Source organism: Chenopodium album, chromosome 8 (genome assembly GCF_948465745.1).
Source record: "Chenopodium album chromosome 8, dcCheAlbu1.1, whole genome shotgun sequence".
Classification (NCBI taxonomy): Eukaryota; Viridiplantae; Streptophyta; class Magnoliopsida; order Caryophyllales; family Amaranthaceae; genus Chenopodium; species Chenopodium album.
This window is the reverse complement of record NC_137841.1, coordinates 19213132-19230560: the sequence shown is the minus strand read 5'-3', so window position 1 is coordinate 19230560 and position 17429 is coordinate 19213132. Positions and strand designations below refer to the sequence as shown.

Below are 17429 nucleotides of genomic sequence, written 5' to 3'. Positions count from 1 at the left end.
AGAACCATATATTAGAAGGTGCAAACAAAGAATTATCGATAGTAATGAATCTCAACTAAGTCAACTTCCGTTACTTGTTAGTAAAGATTCATCTTTGATCAACTAACAATGTGCACTTGCAAGAAAGACCAAAGAATATCAAGTATACAAAGACTTTAATCACCATTAACATAACCCCAACATCATAAGCATGAATCAATTAACAACTACACCATCCCCACACCCTTGGCTAGGTGACTACTCACAAATCATATTGAAGACCATATCAATCATCAAATCAATAAGCATCAACATGATCAATAAGCAAAGAAGGAAAATCAAAATAAGCAAACAAAACTAGATACAAAAATAAAGAAAGAGAGTAAGAGATTGCTCATTAATTGAAGATGAAGATTTACAAAGATTCAATCAAGCTCCTTCTTCAATATCCAAGTTCATCAATGGAAATCCACACTTTCTCTCTCTACTAATGAAGTTTCTCTCCCTAGATTAAGCTAAAATGTAGAAAATTAAAACTAAGTTAATCCCCCAAAACGTTCTAAAAAAGGGACTTATATAGTCCGTACAGAGTCAGCTGAGAAAAGGAGAGGTCCGACCGAACAAATGGGAAGGTTCGGCCGGACTACAGGGTAGGTTCGACCGAACCATGGGTAGGTTCGGTCGAACCTCCCTGATCCTGGTCTGGTCGAACTCCTGTGGTTCGGCCACTCCTGCAAAACTGCCAATTTTCATCTTGCCCCTGCCTCGAAGTTCGGCCGAACCACTGAGCAGGTTCGGCCATACCTTGGTTCGGCCACACCATCAGGAGGTTCGGCCGAACCTCTTCTGAATCATGCTTCCTCTAGCTTCCTTTGAGCTTAGCTTCCTCCTCTTGAAAGTCTCGATGGTTCCTACAAAGCATAAGCATGAAAAGCACAATAAGAACAAAGCGGGAAGACTAAGAAAAGGGAGGATAAAGGAGAAAGAAAAGAGAAAGCAAAGCTAAGTAAAAATGCTTAGAAAGAGGGCCAAACAAGTGCAAACGAGGGGAGAATCCTTAGAGAAAAAGGATAAAAGAGTGGCATAAATGCCACTCATCAAAATCCCCCACACTTGCCTTTTGCTTGTCCTCAAGCAAGGAATACTAAAACAAAAAGACAACACACAACAAGCATAATATGACAAGGGTTAAGAAAATCAATCAAGTTTCACGATGGGAAATGCTCCAAATGGACTCTAACATAGGGACATGAATCAAATAATGCTTACTTTTCTCAACTCAAAGAGGGGGAACACGTTCTAAGATGCTCATGGTTGAGGGAGACAAACCTAAGCTAAGCGTAGAGAACTAATGATTTCATCCTCTTCCCTAGCTCCAACCAAGACGGTCCGCATTCTCTCCACTAGCTTCAAATCATCCCTAAGTTAGCTCCTCATGGTTCCTCGAGGGAACTGGAAAAAGAAATTTATTGTGGAGTCATAAGGTTATCCCGACATCTCAACTATGCACACTCTTTCCATAGGGTTGAAATCTATCTCCCTCCACCGTTCTTTGACCGCACTTCTCCAAGTCCAAGGGTCTTAACTTGGGTTGTAATGTCATGGCTAAGGGTTAAGGTTGGGAATTAATTTGAAAATTTTTGGTGGCAAATCCTAAGTGAAGCAAAAGAGTGACCATCTCTCAAGAACCACCTAAGAATTGAACCTAAATTCAAATTACAACCTTCAATACAAAATTTCATAACATTACTTCATTTCTCTCATCATTTCCTCTTCCTTTTCCTTCCCCTTCTCTCTCTTTTATTTTTTTTTTTATTTTTTTTATTTTTTTTTATTTTTTTATTTTGAACTTCATACGTTGCATCCTTCCTCACAAACTTTTTGCAAATATTTCCTTTCATGAACAACTTTCAAAATCTCACTTGAACCAATATTCACAACTTTCTTGCCCTAAAACCAACACTCTCGAATTCGAACCTCAAAAACCAACGCCTCACTAACTACAAGGGTTGGTAGAACATAGGCCGAAAGGTTTGTAATATGGCTAGATCAAGAAAGGGGAATGAGGCCCAAATTGGTTAGCAAGTGGGTGGATGTAAAAATGAAAACCAAATTTATAACAAAACACAAAGAAAACAAAGAAAAATGAGAAGAAATGCCCTCTTCCTCCTTTAAAGTTGTTTGGTCACGATCTCGGGAGCTAAATACCAACACAAAGATTAAGACATGCATAGTTAAGGATCCAAAACGCCGCTCACAAGAGTGATGAAGGCTAGAACAAATGACGCTCACACGGGATAAAAAATAAGCAAATACCAACCAAGGGAATCCTATTCACTACGGAGAGCAACACCATCTTACCACCTTCCCGTGAACTAAGGGGTTCAAACGTCATCAAGAGTTCTAAACCGGGCTACCTTAGCTTATAATGTGTCTAATTCAACCTTAAGCATTCTTAAACCGTGTAAAACCTCATCAACTAGGAAGGTAAGCATTCAAAGCCATGTCATAAAAAAGGCACATAAATTCTTGAATCCAAATGAATGAGCAAATCCACATCAAAAATGTTTCAACTTGTCATAGTCATGCTCGTTACACAAAAGAGAACAAGAAAAACACACAAAAGGGAGGAAGAAATTAAAAAGGTTCATAATCGAGGCATGTAAATCAAATAGATCCCAATCGACATACAAGTGATCGTTGATATCAACATCAACGATCCCAGGTTCCTTGGAACCAAAATCAATCAACCTCGAACCATTCAACTCTTCCTAAACTAGACCCTAACTAAGCACTCAAAGAAAAAGAAAAAAGAAAGAGAGGAAAGGTCTCACTGAATGCCGCTTGAAATATAAGACAAGGTAATATATCCAATTCTCACCAAGGGAGCTAGTGTTTCTCCTTAACGTCCTACATCTCCGCTTCAAGCTTCAATAAAGGTGGGCCAAACAAAAGAAACTAGAACAAAACAAGAAAAGGTTAGAAAACAAAGAAAAAGACTAAATAAACAAACAAAAAGAAGAAAAATTAATAAAAAGCTATCTACAAAGTTTGGATTAAGGGAATTTGGAGTTTCGGGAAATTTGGATTTTTTTTTTTTCGGGAGCATCTCTACCTACAAAGACTCGGGGATCATCAAAGAAACTCATCAGAAATCAGCAAAAATAACCATAAAACATCATCATCATCATCACATCAATAATCATAAAACATCACCATCTCATCACATCACCATCACAACATCACCAACATCATCACCACCGCCACAACGCCACATCAATACCACAAAGCCACTATCCTCACTATCCTCCTTATGTGCAAGCAACTACCTTACCACCCTACCTTCCTATGTACACTTCAACCAACCAAAAGGACATCCTCCCCCACACTATTCTTTTGCTCGTCCCGAGCAAAAGTGACAAGTGAGAAGATCGGGGGGAAGGGAAAAGTTCCCACAGCATCACTGGTTATCATCTCCTCGCCCCCTAGGTTGAGGGGGGTTGTTAGGATCAAACCCGGGAGTGTCCATGAAAGGGTGGAAGGGTTGGTTAAAGTGCTCATAGGGCCACCCTTGGGCACCCTAACCACCATCAAAAGGAGCGGGGGTGGATGCGGATAGGGGTCGTATGGGGGGTGCCAACGCGTTGGGTAGGGTCGTATGGGGGGTGCCAACGCGTTGGGTAGGGTCGATGGGACCTTCCCAATAGGCGTAGCAAGGGGGGTGGGGTGTTGAGGGTCATAGGGTCCCCAATGATTGACCGGACCCTCTTGAGGAGGGTGGTAGGGGTAGTTCACATAGGGCGCTTGAATGCCCGCTTGCACAAGATTGTCATAATTCGCCCTCGCGTAGTACCCCCATTGCTCAATGGAAGCTTGATTGTCTCGACGAATATCGTCGAGGGTACTACGAAGGGCATTGAAATCAAAAGGAGGAAAGGAAGAAGAAGAAGATGCCTCACCTCCCCCGCTAAGGGGGGGGGGGGATTGATTTGCTCTTGATGGAGGACCGGTGGAGGTTGAGGAGCTCCACCCCGGGCTCTAGTTCGCCTCAGCTCATTGGGGATGATTTGCTGAGGGATCTTCCATTTGAGAGGAGCGGAGTGGTCCACCGTAGTGAGGTCGGGGTCCGGGAGGACACACCATTTGATCTCCCTATCGACCAGGAGCGGCGCTTGCTAGTAGTGAAATTGAGGAAGCGGCTGTGACGGAGGGCGCTTATGGATAGAGCATAGGGAGGGAACTCGTCGGTGAGCTCTTCTCGGTTTTGGTGCACGGGTGGGAGCAATTCAATTTGGTCCTTGTATGCTCCACCCTTCAAAGAGAGAGCAATGATAGTAATCATGCCACCCATAAATATCTCATCACCTAGACGGTTGTCCCTAGTATCCAAGAGCCGTTGGATAAAGGTGGAGGAGCATTGAAATTTTAGCCGTTGAGGATTGTCGGCCAAGAATAGGCAAGCAACCTCGTCTTTTACCATGGAGCCGAGGTTGGCTTTGAAGAACACGGCGTATTGTAGAAGCCGTACAAAATACCTCAAGGCTAAATGGATGATGTTGTTGACCTTTGAGGTATTAGTTTGGAACCTATCCTTGTTTGTGATGCTCCTCCACCACTCTTGCTCGTTGTAAGGAATGCGATGGGAGGAGGTCATTTCAGACGGGTGATCAAGGCCAGTGGCGTGCCAAAAGAAGATCTCATTTAGATCACTCTCCGTTAGAGAGTGATCCTCGTTGAACATCCTGAAGTGTATAATGAGTTGAGGATCCTCATCGACATCTTCCGGCTCAAAAACTTCCTTGCGAAGGGAGGCAAGGAATTCCAAGGTCACACGCTCGTAAGTGTGAGCGTGGAGGTGGATGAAGTCGCCCCAACCAAAGTTTTGAGCCAACCTAGTCACCTCATCCAATATTCCCAGCTTCCTCAAAGTTTGAGGGCAAAAGAACCTTGTGGACCTAATCGGACGCTTGATGAGTGATGCATATATAGGCCAAAATTGCTCGTCCGGAGCAATAATTCCATGATCGTTGATGCCGGGAGGAGGTGGGAATTGCGTTGCTGAGGATTCTCCCACCCTCTTCCTCTTTGACTTTCCTTTTCCCTTGCCGAACATCGTGATTCTACAAATTCACCAAGAGCATATCATTAGAACAAATTGATAGGAAATGACATAAGAAGCCAAGTACTTAACCAAGGTAAAAGTGTATGCTTGAGAGTATACAATTCAAGGCATGCATGAATACATTTGGACCAAGGTTTGAATAAGGATTCCTATGTCATTCCTAAATTAGTCCTAACAAGGTCTAGGTGAAATTTGGCATGATGTCCCCTTATTTTCATAATATCCAATCATCAAACCATCAAAATCAAGCCAAAACCATGAATAACAATCTCTAATAACATCCAACTCATGCATTTCTCAATCATAAAATGGTAACATGAATACCCTAGTATGAAATCAACACTCAATTACATTGAGATCAAAATAAAACCAAGGTAAACATGCATAATCATCATAAGAACATGTTCTACTATGAACAACCAATCAATTGCAACAAGTCAATCCAAAGAACCACATGAAATAAACAAGTCATTACTAATAATTTCAAGAATACCATAATTCACACTTAAATATGTAAAACATGGTAAAACTATAAGAAATTAAAGAAATAAACTTGCAAAAGCTAGAACAAACATACCACAATTGATTGGAAGGAAGTAAAAACCCAAAAACACCGAAGCACTTAAACCCTTGAAATTGGGGAAAATGGAAAGGTGGGTTTGTTTGGTAGGAATTTTTGGTAGAGATTGCAAAAGTTGAGTGAAGGATGGAAAATAAGTGAGAAAGGATGAAGATTGGAGTGATTTTGATGGAGATTTGAGGTTGTAAGGGGAGGTGCAATGGAGGTTTAGAGTGAGAAGGAGAAGAATGGGGTAGGTGACGAATATGGGAGTGATATTCACGAAAATGCAGCAAAATAGAAAACATGGCAGCATTTTTTTTCGACTCTGAAGATAGGTTCGGCCGAACCGAGGGTATGTTCGGTCGGACCACAGTAAAAGTTCGGCCGAACTCCCCTGTGGTTCGGTCGAACCATTGCCAAAACTCTACATTTTAAAATCCGGGCAGAAAGTTCCAGCAAAATCGCAAAAAGAGAGGAGTGACCGAACCCAGGGAAGTTCGGCCGCACTACGAATTAAGTTCGGTCGAACCATACTTGGGTTCGGTCGAACCTATGCTGGAACTGCAAATTTTCAGATTCTGGCATAAAGTTGCTGGAAATTTCTAAAAATTTAGGAGTGACCGAACCCAGGGAAGTTCGGCCGCACTACAGTATAAGTTCGGTCGAACCTCCCATGGGTTCGGTCGAACCTTCTGCCAGAATTCAATATTTTTGTTTTTGGCAGAATGTTGCCATAAATCCTTGAAATTGCTGCAGTGGCCGAACATGAATTGGTTCGGCCAAACTTCCATAAAGAATCACGCAAGTAAAAATAGTCCGTTAACACACATCTAAACACATTACAATCATGCTAGATGCAAAGTATATCTAAAACCCAAGCACAATCAAAACCAAAAAATCCAAACAATCCAAAGTCGTAGATGGAAAAATAGAAGCAACATGAAAAAAAAAGGTATAAAAGGGTTAGAAACTCGGGTTGCCTCCCGGAAGCGCTTTTGGTTAACGTCGTTAGCTCGACGTTCCTTGAGTTGATCAAGGAGGGTCGAATTGACGATGCACATCAAGAAGTGTCACAGAAACTGGTTCATCGCTTGGGAATCCTTCATGATAGGGCTTGAGACGGTGACCGTTGACTTTGAAAGGGGAGTGGCCGTCTTGGGAAATTTCGTAGGCTCCATAAGGAAACACTTCCGTGACAATGTACGACCCACTCCATCTTGACCTAAGTTTGCCCAGGAAAAGCTTCAAGCGGGAGTTGAATATGAGGACTTTTTGGCCTTTGACGAATTCCTTCTTGACAATTTGAGCATCGTGCCAAGCCTTAGTCCGCGCCTTATACATGCTTGCGCTATCGTAGGCATTCATCCTCAACTCCTCTAACTCATGTAGCTCTAGAAGCCTTTGCTCACCCGCACTATGGAGATCAAAGTTGATTTGCTTGATTGCCCAATGCGTTCGATGCTCCATCTCCACGGGCAAATGACAATTTTTTCCATAGACAAGCTTGTAGGGAGTGGTCCCTATTGGGGTTTTGAAGGCGGTCCTATAAGCCCATAGTGAATCAATAAGTTTGGAGGACCAATCCTTGTCCTAGCAACCGTCTTCTCCAAAATCACCTTGAGCTCTCTATTGGTGACCTCCGCTTGGCCACTCGTTTGAGGGTGGTATGCAAGCCCTCGCTTGTGAGAAACCCCATATTTATCAAGTAGTCGAACGAAGGTGTGGTGCTTGAAATGCGATCCCCCATCACTAATTATCGCTCTTGGAACACCAAATCTCGGGAAGATCACCTTTTTGAAAAGGTTGACCACCACCTTAGAGTCATTCGTTGGAGAAGCCACGGCCTCCGCCCACTTAGACACATAGTCAACGGCGACCAAAATATACTTGTTCCCATGTGAAGAAATGAAAGGGCCCATGAAGTATATAGCCCACACATCAAAAACTTCAAGCTCAAGGATGGGATTTTGCGGCATTTCATCCCTTCTAGAAATATTCCCCATCCGTTGACATCTATCACAAGTTTTGACAAATATCCACGCATCCTTGAATAGAGAAGGCCAAAAGAGCATAGATTGAAGGACCTTTGAGGCGTTCTTTTGAGCAATCATATGCCCACCACAAGGAGAAGAGTGGCACATATGGAGAACACTTTGAACCTCTTCGTTGGGGACACATCTCCTCAACAAACCATCGACCCCTCTTTTCAATAAAATGGGATCATCCCAAATGTATCTCTTGGCCTCGTGCTTGAGTTTTCGACGTTGTTGTGAAGTGAAATCTGGTGGTATGGCACTACAAGCTAAGTAATTCAAAATATCCGCATACCAAGGCTCCGATTTCACTTCAAGGACATAAAGCACATCATCACTTAGAGCGTCCTTTATTGGCAAGCCATCATCTTCAAACCTTGCACCGCCCAACCTTGAGAGGTGATCCGCCACCACATTCTCGGCTCCCTTCTTGTCTCTCATCTCATAATCGAAGTCTTGGAGGACTAAAACCCATCTCAACAACCTTGGTTTAGCTTCCTTCTTCCCTATCAAGTATTTGAGAGCTGAGTGGTCGGTATACACAATTGTCTTAGAACCAATGAGGTAGGTTCTAAACTTCTCGAATGAATGGATAACCGCTAGGAACTCCTTCTCGGTAGTTGTGTAGTTTCGTTGGGCATCATTGAGAGTTTTAGACAAATAATGTATGACATGAAGTTTACCATTCTTTCGTTGTCCAAGAACCGATCCAATGGCCTCGTCGCTTGCATCGCACATGAGCTCAAATGAAAGAGACCAATCCGGACCTTGGACAATAGGAGCGGTGCAAAGGGCTTCTTTCAACCTACAAAAGGACTTATGACAAGCATCATCAAACACAAACTCCTTATCTTGTTGCAATAGGGATGTGAGAGGCTTAGCGATCATTGAAAAATCTTTAATAAAGCGCCGATAGAACCCGGCATGGCCAAGAAAAGACCTCACTTCCCTCACGTTGGTGGGGGGAGGAAGTTTTTCGATGACCTCAACCTTGGCTCTATCAACCTCAATGCCGGCATGAGAAATTTTGTGCCCAAGAACAATCCCACTTTCGACCATAAAGTGGCACTTTTCCCAATTCAACACGAGGTTAGCCCTCTCACACCTTTCTAAGCAACGAGATAAATTAGATAGACAATCTTCATAGGTGGCTCCTCCAACGGAGAAGTCATCCATGAAGACTTCTATCTCATCCTCAATCATATCACTAAAAATGGACATCATGCAACGTTGGAATGTTGCAGGGGCATTACAAAGCCCGAAAGGCATCCTACGATACGCATAAGTACCGTAGGGGCATGTGAAAGTTGTCTTCTCTTGATCCTTAGGGTCAATTGGGATTTGGAAAAATCCCGAGTAACCATCAAGGAAACAATAGAAGGAATGATTTGTAAACCTTTCCAACATTTGATCAATGAACGGTAGTGGAAAATGATCTTTGCATGTACTTGTGTTAAGTTGGCGATAGTCAATACACATGCGCCAACCGGTAACAAGTCTAGTGGGTACTAGTTGATCATGATCATTTTTCACTACCGTCATGCCCCCTTTCTTAGGCACAACTTGCACGGGAGATACCCAATCACTATGAGCAATTGGGTAAATAATTCCCGCATCAAGAAGCTTAGCCACTTCCTTCCGCACAACCTCTTGCATGGAAGGGTTAAGCTTTCTTTGCCTTTGCCTGACGGGTTTGGCATCTCCCTCTAGATCAATTTTGTGCATACATAAAGATGGACTTATACCCTTGATATCATCAATGGTATAACCCAAAGCTTTTTTGTGATTTCTCAAAACATTGATCAAGAGGGAGGTTTGCTCCTCCGTTAGGTTAGAATTTACAATCACGGGGAAAGACTCATTGGGACCAAGAAACGCATACCTCAAGCCCAAAGGTAGAGGTTTCAAGTCTACCTTTGGTGCTCCCTTACCATTGGGGCTCTCTTCTCTTTCTTCAACTTGAAAGAGGTCATGAATGTAAGGAGCTTCTTCTTCCATGCTCGCGCCCTTGCACTCCTTGCTTTCCTCAAGCAAATCCTCATAGAATTGTATGTCTTCTTTGTGAGTACCTATCTTTGATTCATTCAACAACACACTTTCAAGGGGATCATTAGTGGCATGAAAGTGGGAGCGAGAAAATTCATCAAGAACCGTATCAAGAATATCTACCCTAAAGCATTCACCAATTGAGGAGGGTTGTTGCATGACATTGTTCAAATCAAACTCAATAGAATCATTGTCAATTTTCAAGGATATCTTCCCCTCCTTCACATCGATGATAGCTCTAGAAGTGGCTAGAAATGGCCTACCCAAAATTATAGGAATCCTCTCATCCTCATCCATTTCTAGCACATAGAAATCCACGGGGAATGTGAACTTTCCTACCCTAAGGGGAATGTCCTCAACTTTGCCCATGGGGAACTTAACGGAACGGTCCGCTAGTTGGAGAGTAATGTTAGTGGGAGAGAGGGTTCCTACACTAAGCTTTTGGTAGACGGAATAGGGCATGAGACTCACACTTGCTCCTAAGTCACACAAGGCTTTATCAAATTCAATGCCATTGATAGAGCAAGGGATGGAAAAGTTACCCGGATCTTTCAATTTGGTAGGTAGTTTGTTGGAAAGAATTGCACTACAATTGGCGGTTAAACTCACCGTCTCACACTCCCTTCTCCCACTCAAAAGATCTTTCAAAAATTTGGAATAGTGGGGCATTTGCTTCATAGCATCAACAAAAGGGACGGAGATATGCAAATTCTTAATGGCTTCATAAAACTTCCCAAATTGGGCATCAAGTTTAGCTCTCACAAATCGTTGTGGAAAGGGTAGCTTCTCCTCTCTAGGTTGGCGATTTAGGGGCAAGGGGGTGGCTTCTTTTTCCTTGAGCACCTCAGCATGTTTTTCTTTTTCAACACTCAATGGCTCATTGGGTTTTTCACCCTCATTCTCTAACTCCGCCTTTTCTTGGGGTTCTTCCTCAATTAAAGTGTCACTCCCTACTACCTTCCCACTCCTTGTTGTCACAGCATACAAAGGTTTTGGGTTGACTCCTTGACTTGGGATGTGAGAAGAAGAAGGAGAAGAAGAAGAAGGGGATGAATTAGATGCAAGTTGAGCAATTTGAGTCTCAAGCATTTTCATATGAGCATTGGTTCGTTTTTGAGCCTCTTCATGTTTCTTTTGATCCTCCTCAAGCATTTTTAAAAGAGCATCTAATTTAGCCATCACGGGATCTATTGGAGGGGCTTCAATTTGAAGAGGTTGTTGAGGTGGAGGAAGTTGGGGTTGATGGAAACCCGGAGGCCTATTAGTTTGGGCATAGTTAGAAGCAAATTGGCCCCTATTGCCTCCAATGCCTTGGTTAGGAACATTGATTTGTTGATTATTTCCCGTGTTACCTTGGTCACCAAAATTTTGATTTTGATGTTCTTGGTATCGGGGATTAGGTTGTTGGTTTTGATTACCATACCCTCTTTGGTTAGAGTAGCCTCTTCCATTGAAATTGGAAGGGCCTCCCCCACCATGGTATTGGTTATCATAACCACCACCATTTTGGTTCCAACCACGGTTTCCACCTTGATTCCAATTCCCCATTTGATTGGAGTTTGGCCTCAAGTTTCCTACATTTCCCATTCCAGGAGCAAAATTCATAGCGTTGACATTTTCCATATTACTATCATGTTCATGGGAAGGGGGTTGAACTTCACAAGCGTAGACACAATGAGAGGTATCATGATCATAGGTTTCACAATTAGAACAAAACATGCACCCTTGGGGCATTGTATTGTAAGAAGAGGGGGAGGAAGTATCCATACCATTGCCTCCCTTGGTTGAAGGGGAGATATTACCATGAGGGTTGGACCTTTCTTTCATCAATTCATCCATTTTCTTGGTCATTTTGGAGATTTGGGTAGAAAGGTTGTTGATTGCGTTGGCTTGCTCCAATGCATAAACGCCCTTGCTAGAAGTAGCATCCCTTTCTCCTTCGTACCAATCATCATAGTGCTTTGCGGCTTCCTCTATAATACACTCCACTTCATGCTCTCCTTTGTTCATAATTGGACCACCGGCCGCGGCGTCTAGGCTTGTTCTTCCTTGAGGTGTGAGACCTCCATAGAAAGTGTGAATGAGTTGATACTTGGGTATCCCATGGTGTGGGCATTGACGTTGAAGCTCTTTGTATCGTTCCCATGCCGCACTTAGAGACTCACCACTCTTTTGGCGAAAACCTTGAATCAAAGACCGAGCCTCGGCGGTCTTCCTATGGTTATAAAACATCCTCAAGAAAGCCGTAGTCACTTGGTCCCATGTCGTGAGAGAATTAGGGGGCACCTCCTTCTCTAGCCATTCTAGACCTCTCCCAATTAGCGAAAATGGAAACATTTTGAGGCGAATATATTCTTGAGTCACGCCATTGGCCTTTATTGTGTCACAATATTTCTCAAACTCTTTTAGGTGCTCATGAGGACTCTCAAACTTTCCTCCCGAGAATTGTTTCCTCTCAATCAAGGCAATCAAATTAGGCTTGATCTCGAAATTGTTGGCTTGAGTAGTAGGAGTTAGGATCCCACTTTGCGCTCTAAAAGCTTCGGGGGCCCCAAGACGACTCAAAGGCGTATTCTCTCCCATTTTAGAACCTTCTTTACTTTCAAACTTATAGGTTGAGAAAGGGTTGATTTCTGAATTCGAAGATGATTTAGGGCTATCTAATTCTTCACTTGAGGGTGAAGAGGGTGGAGTATCTTCTAATTCTCTTACTCCTCTCGTTGGAGTGCGGGAATTTCTACTCCTTGCTCTTGATTCTCTTCGAAGTAGGGACAAAGACCTCTCTAGCTCTGGATCGATGGGAATTAAAGATCTTGAGCGGGTTCGTCCTCTGTTCATACAACAAAGCTAAGAAGAACGTAAGCACTGACAAGTAACAAAAGTAGCAAACACTAACAAATAAAGGTGAGATAGTCTTAAACAAGCAATGAAATAGCAATGGAAACCGTCTCCCCGGCAACGGCGTCAATTTGACAAAGCAATAATCGTGTCGTTGAGCGACTACACCTAAGTCAAATTAATTTATAACGCTCTACCAACCTAATACGTGTATAGGGTAAATAGAGGGGACGAACCACAGGGAGACATGCATAGACACCGCATTCACTACTTAAGACTTTAAGCTATCTCGGGACAAGAAGTATGAATAACTAAGAGATTAAACTAAGGATTAAGAATGATTAAAGATCAATATAACTAAACACCAAGGGAAGTGGGTAGATGTAGATGTCACTTGATCATGCAATAACACAGAAGCAAAGCAATGGTAAACTAAGCATGCAAGAATATCGAAATAAATCTCGATCTAACCGCCTTCCGGGGTTAATCGATTTCTCCTAACATAGCCTCTATGTTTCCACATTAGAACCATATATTAGAAGGTGCAAACAAAGAATTATCGATAGTAATGAATCTCAACTAAGTCAACTTCCGTTACTTGTTAGTAAAGATTCATCTTTGATCAACTAACAATGTGCACTTGCAAGAAAGACCAAAGAATATCAAGTATACAAAGACTTTAATCACCATTAACATAACCCCAACATCATAAGCATGAATCAATTAACAACTACACCATCCCCACACCCTTGGCTAGGTGACTACTCACAAATCATATTGAAGACCATATCAATCATCAAATCAATAAGCATCAACATGATCAATAAGCAAAGAAGGAAAATCAAAATAAGCAAACAAAACTAGATACAAAAATAAAGAAAGAGAGTAAGAGATTGCTCATTAATTGAAGATGAAGATTTACAAAGATTCAATCAAGCTCCTTCTTCAATATCCAAGTTCATCAATGGAAATCCACACTTTCTCTCTCTACTAATGAAGTTTCTCTCCCTAGATTAAGCTAAAATGTAGAAAATTAAAACTAAGTTAATCCCCCAAAACGTTCTAAAAAAGGGACTTATATAGTCCGTACAGAGTCAGCTGAGAAAAGGAGAGGTCCGACCGAACAAATGGGAAGGTTCGGCCGGACTACAGGGTAGGTTCGACCGAACCATGGGTAGGTTCGGTCGAACCTCCCTGATCCTGGTCTGGTCGAACTCCTGTGGTTCGGCCACTCCTGCAAAACTGCCAATTTTCATCTTGCCCCTGCCTCGAAGTTCGGCCGAACCACTGAGCAGGTTCGGCCACACCTTGGTTCGGCCACACCATCAGGAGGTTCGGCCGAACCTCTTCTGAATCATGCTTCCTCTAGCTTCCTTTGAGCTTAGCTTCCTCCTCTTGAAAGTCTCGATGGTTCCTACAAAGCATAAGCATGAAAAGCACAATAAGAACAAAGCGAGAAGACTAAGAAAAGGGAGGATAAAGGAGAAAGAAAAGAGAAAGCAAAGCTAAGTAAAAATGCTTAGAAAGAGGGCCAAACAAGTGCAAACGAGGGGAGAATCCTTAGAGAAAAAGGATAAAAGAGTGGCATAAATGCCACTCATCAGCTGCCACTTGGTGGGTACCACTAGGTGGCTGCCAACGTGGCGGTTGCCACTTGGCGGTAGCCAACATGGTTGCCATGTGCGCTGCCACGCGTGCTGCTACATGGTGTTTTGCCATGTGTGCTGCCACGTGGCACACTCCTATTTGGCGCACTTTCCTAGCCTTTCGCGTGGCTAGGAATTTACTTGTTATTTGAAGCATTTTCCCGTCCCTCCAATTCCTAAATTTTGGCTCAACATTTGATATTCTCCGACGCTCGGTTTTGATGCTCCAAGCTCGAATTTCCAACGTCTAAATATTTATTACTCGGGCGACTCATTAATTCTTCCGAATTAATTTGTTGTGTCGGTTGGTTCATTGCTTGGGTGTGACCCGAAGGGTTCAGTCAAGATTAAGCCGTAATATTAATTCTTCATTAATATTACTGATTGGAAGCGGCCTCCACCTAGGCATTCCGATCACTTGACCTTACTGAATATATTAGCTTTCGAATAATTCTCAACCCACTATCAGAATAATACACTTGTTCGAAGGACATCATTCCTTTCATGTCTCATATTATATTAATATTCATTGCATTGCAGGTGATACAAGTACAGAAATTGTTTTAAAAAAGAAAGCATCCACAAGCAAATGATATGCTGTCCTACAAGCTGAGAATAATTTAACTTCCATTCCAAAAAGAAAAATAGATAATTTCTCAGTATGCTATCTACTGCTGCATATGAAGGTTTATGATGGTGAAAATGGGATAGGATCAGGAACATTAAAAGAGGTAAGTTAGCATACTTAATTTTGAAGTCCTTAAACTCTATAATTATCTGGTAATTTATTTAAACTAAAAGTAAACCTTTATTTTTTTTTACAGGAATTTCCAAGACTGAATCACCATCACATAAGAACAGTGCTTGACCTACTTCTCAATGATAAGAATCAAATGAAACAAACATTACTTACAAATGCTGAGAATTGGGAAGAGAAGAAAGCATCCAAACAATTGTAAATGATATCAGTAGATTTGAATATATCATAGATATTAGAATATATCAGTATTTTTAAGTAGTTTGTTTGTATGAAGAATACATATTATATCCATAAGTTGAATTTCTAGTATTGTTCTGTGTCAAAAATAGTGGTAGATGTAAAAGTAGAAGAAATTAATCAAAAAGTAAATGAAAATAGTGTTAAAGTAAATAACACTATGTTTAAAATAAAAGAAAAAAGTTTTTAAAAAAAACCTTTCTGAAATATGGTGTTCGATTTTAAAGTAAACAAAAATACTGTTCAACTAATAAAAATTGGATCTAAAGTAGAGGTGGAGATAGGAAAAAGTATAAAAGTCAAAACAAGAAAAAAAATTCAAGTAAAAAACATGTTATTTGATTATAAGTGAATGAAAATAGTATTAAGGTAAATAAAACTATATTTAAAGTAAAAGAAAAAAAGTTTTAAAAATAAACTTTCTAAAATATGGTTTTCAATTTTAAAGGAAAGAAAAATACTGTTAAAGTAATAGAAAATGGATCTAAAGTAGCGGTGGAAATGGGAAAAAGTATTCAAGTCAAAAAAAAAAAAAATCAACTTAAAAACATGTTATTCGATTATAAGTAAAGGGAATTAATTCGATTATAAGGGCGGAGCGAAGCGGATGTTGGCCTTTTAATTCCCAACCCCTTCCCCACAACGCCACAATGATTACAATATTTTAATTCACATAATTCTTTTATTAAATAGTATAAAATCTTTTAAAGATATATATGCGGGTATGAGTTGGGAATAGGGCGAGTACAAAGTGGAACGGGTAGGGTAAGGCAGGGATGGGGCGGGTACAACTTAAAATACATCAATCCCCGCCCCACCACTCGCCAAACCGAGACCCATCCCCACTAAAATAAGAATCGATCAAGTCTCCTACTTGACATGCACCACATCCATGGGTGGAGGTAATTGTGAATGTGGTAGTTAAATGCTTTGTCACACTAAAGAAAATACAAAATTTTAAAATATTGTTGTTTGGAAGGTCATGCACCACACTATTTCAGCAAGAACGAGTTTGATTTGGGTTAAGTAAGACTGGGTCGTATCTATCCGAGTTAGGTGAATAGGAATTAATACTGTAACCTATGTTGATCAAATACAGATTGGGTCATGCTTGAGTTGAATTACAACCGACCTTACATCTTATTAGGTTTGGTACAGGTTTAGGTGAGTTTAATAACAGGTCAAGTTACATTCAAGTCAAGTAAATAATTAGCGAGTTAAAGAATTAAGTCAATCTAGAATTTTAGACGAATTTGGTTCAAGTCAATAATTTTACGACTTATAATCAAGTTGAAGTCACCAAGTCAATAATCTATGGTTTACATTTAGGTCAGGTCATCTACACGTCAATTCATGTTCAAGATCGGGTCTCAAATACTCTTGTAAATTCGGGTTCCATGAAAAATGTGACAAGTATTTTAGAACAAAAAATGGAAATGGTAAAAACTATTCTAGGAAAAAAGGAGTAATACAAGATATTATCTTTAATTTTGTAAATAAAGACATTATATATATCAAACGATTCATATGATATAAAAGTAAACAGAAACTATCATAAAGTTAATGTATAATAGCTAAAAGTAAATAAACAGAACTTAATTTCTGTAGTACAATTACTTTTAATCAAAATGTAAAAATATTACAATAATAAAAAAATTTGTTCATTAAATCTTGATCTTGATCTTCCAAAACATCTTCTAATTTCTAAGTATTATAATAACTTCACAAAAATAAACATCATTTATTGTGAGAAATTAAAGTAAATAAATTAGATTGTAAATTAAATAAATTACAACTTAAAGTAAATAGGAAAAGTTAAAAATAGCAAATAAAAAAAGTATCAAGAATAATAATACCTGCACAAAATAAAAAGTAAATGAAGATAAGGTTAAAGTAAATAAATAGAAGTTTAAAGTAAATTGAACACATTTATTAAAAAAAAAAAAAAAAAAGTAAATTGAACACATTTAAAAGTAAAATACCTAAAAAGTTACTTGTTTGGCCAGTTATCAAGTATAATAATACCTACACAAAATAAAAAGTAAATGAAGTTAAGCTTAAAGTAAATAAATAGAATTTTAAATTAAATTGAACACATTTAAAAGTAAAATACTTGAAAAATTACTTGTTTGGATAGTTTCTACTATCATAGGAAACACCAGATTGCCCACAAGCTCTACAGGTTCTGCCCTTTTTGGATTTTTGT

The 17429-nt window shown here is 40.4% G+C and overlaps 1 non-coding gene across 1 annotated transcript; it reads left to right on the top strand.

Moving 5' to 3' along the window:
• Positions 1-11840: 11840 nt before the first annotated feature.
• On the top strand, positions 11841-11946 carry LOC145557047 (small nucleolar RNA R71). The gene has a single exon (XR_014092127.1). It is a non-coding gene; the product is annotated as a small nucleolar RNA R71 (small nucleolar RNA).
• The last annotated feature ends 5483 nt before the right edge of the window (positions 11947-17429 follow it).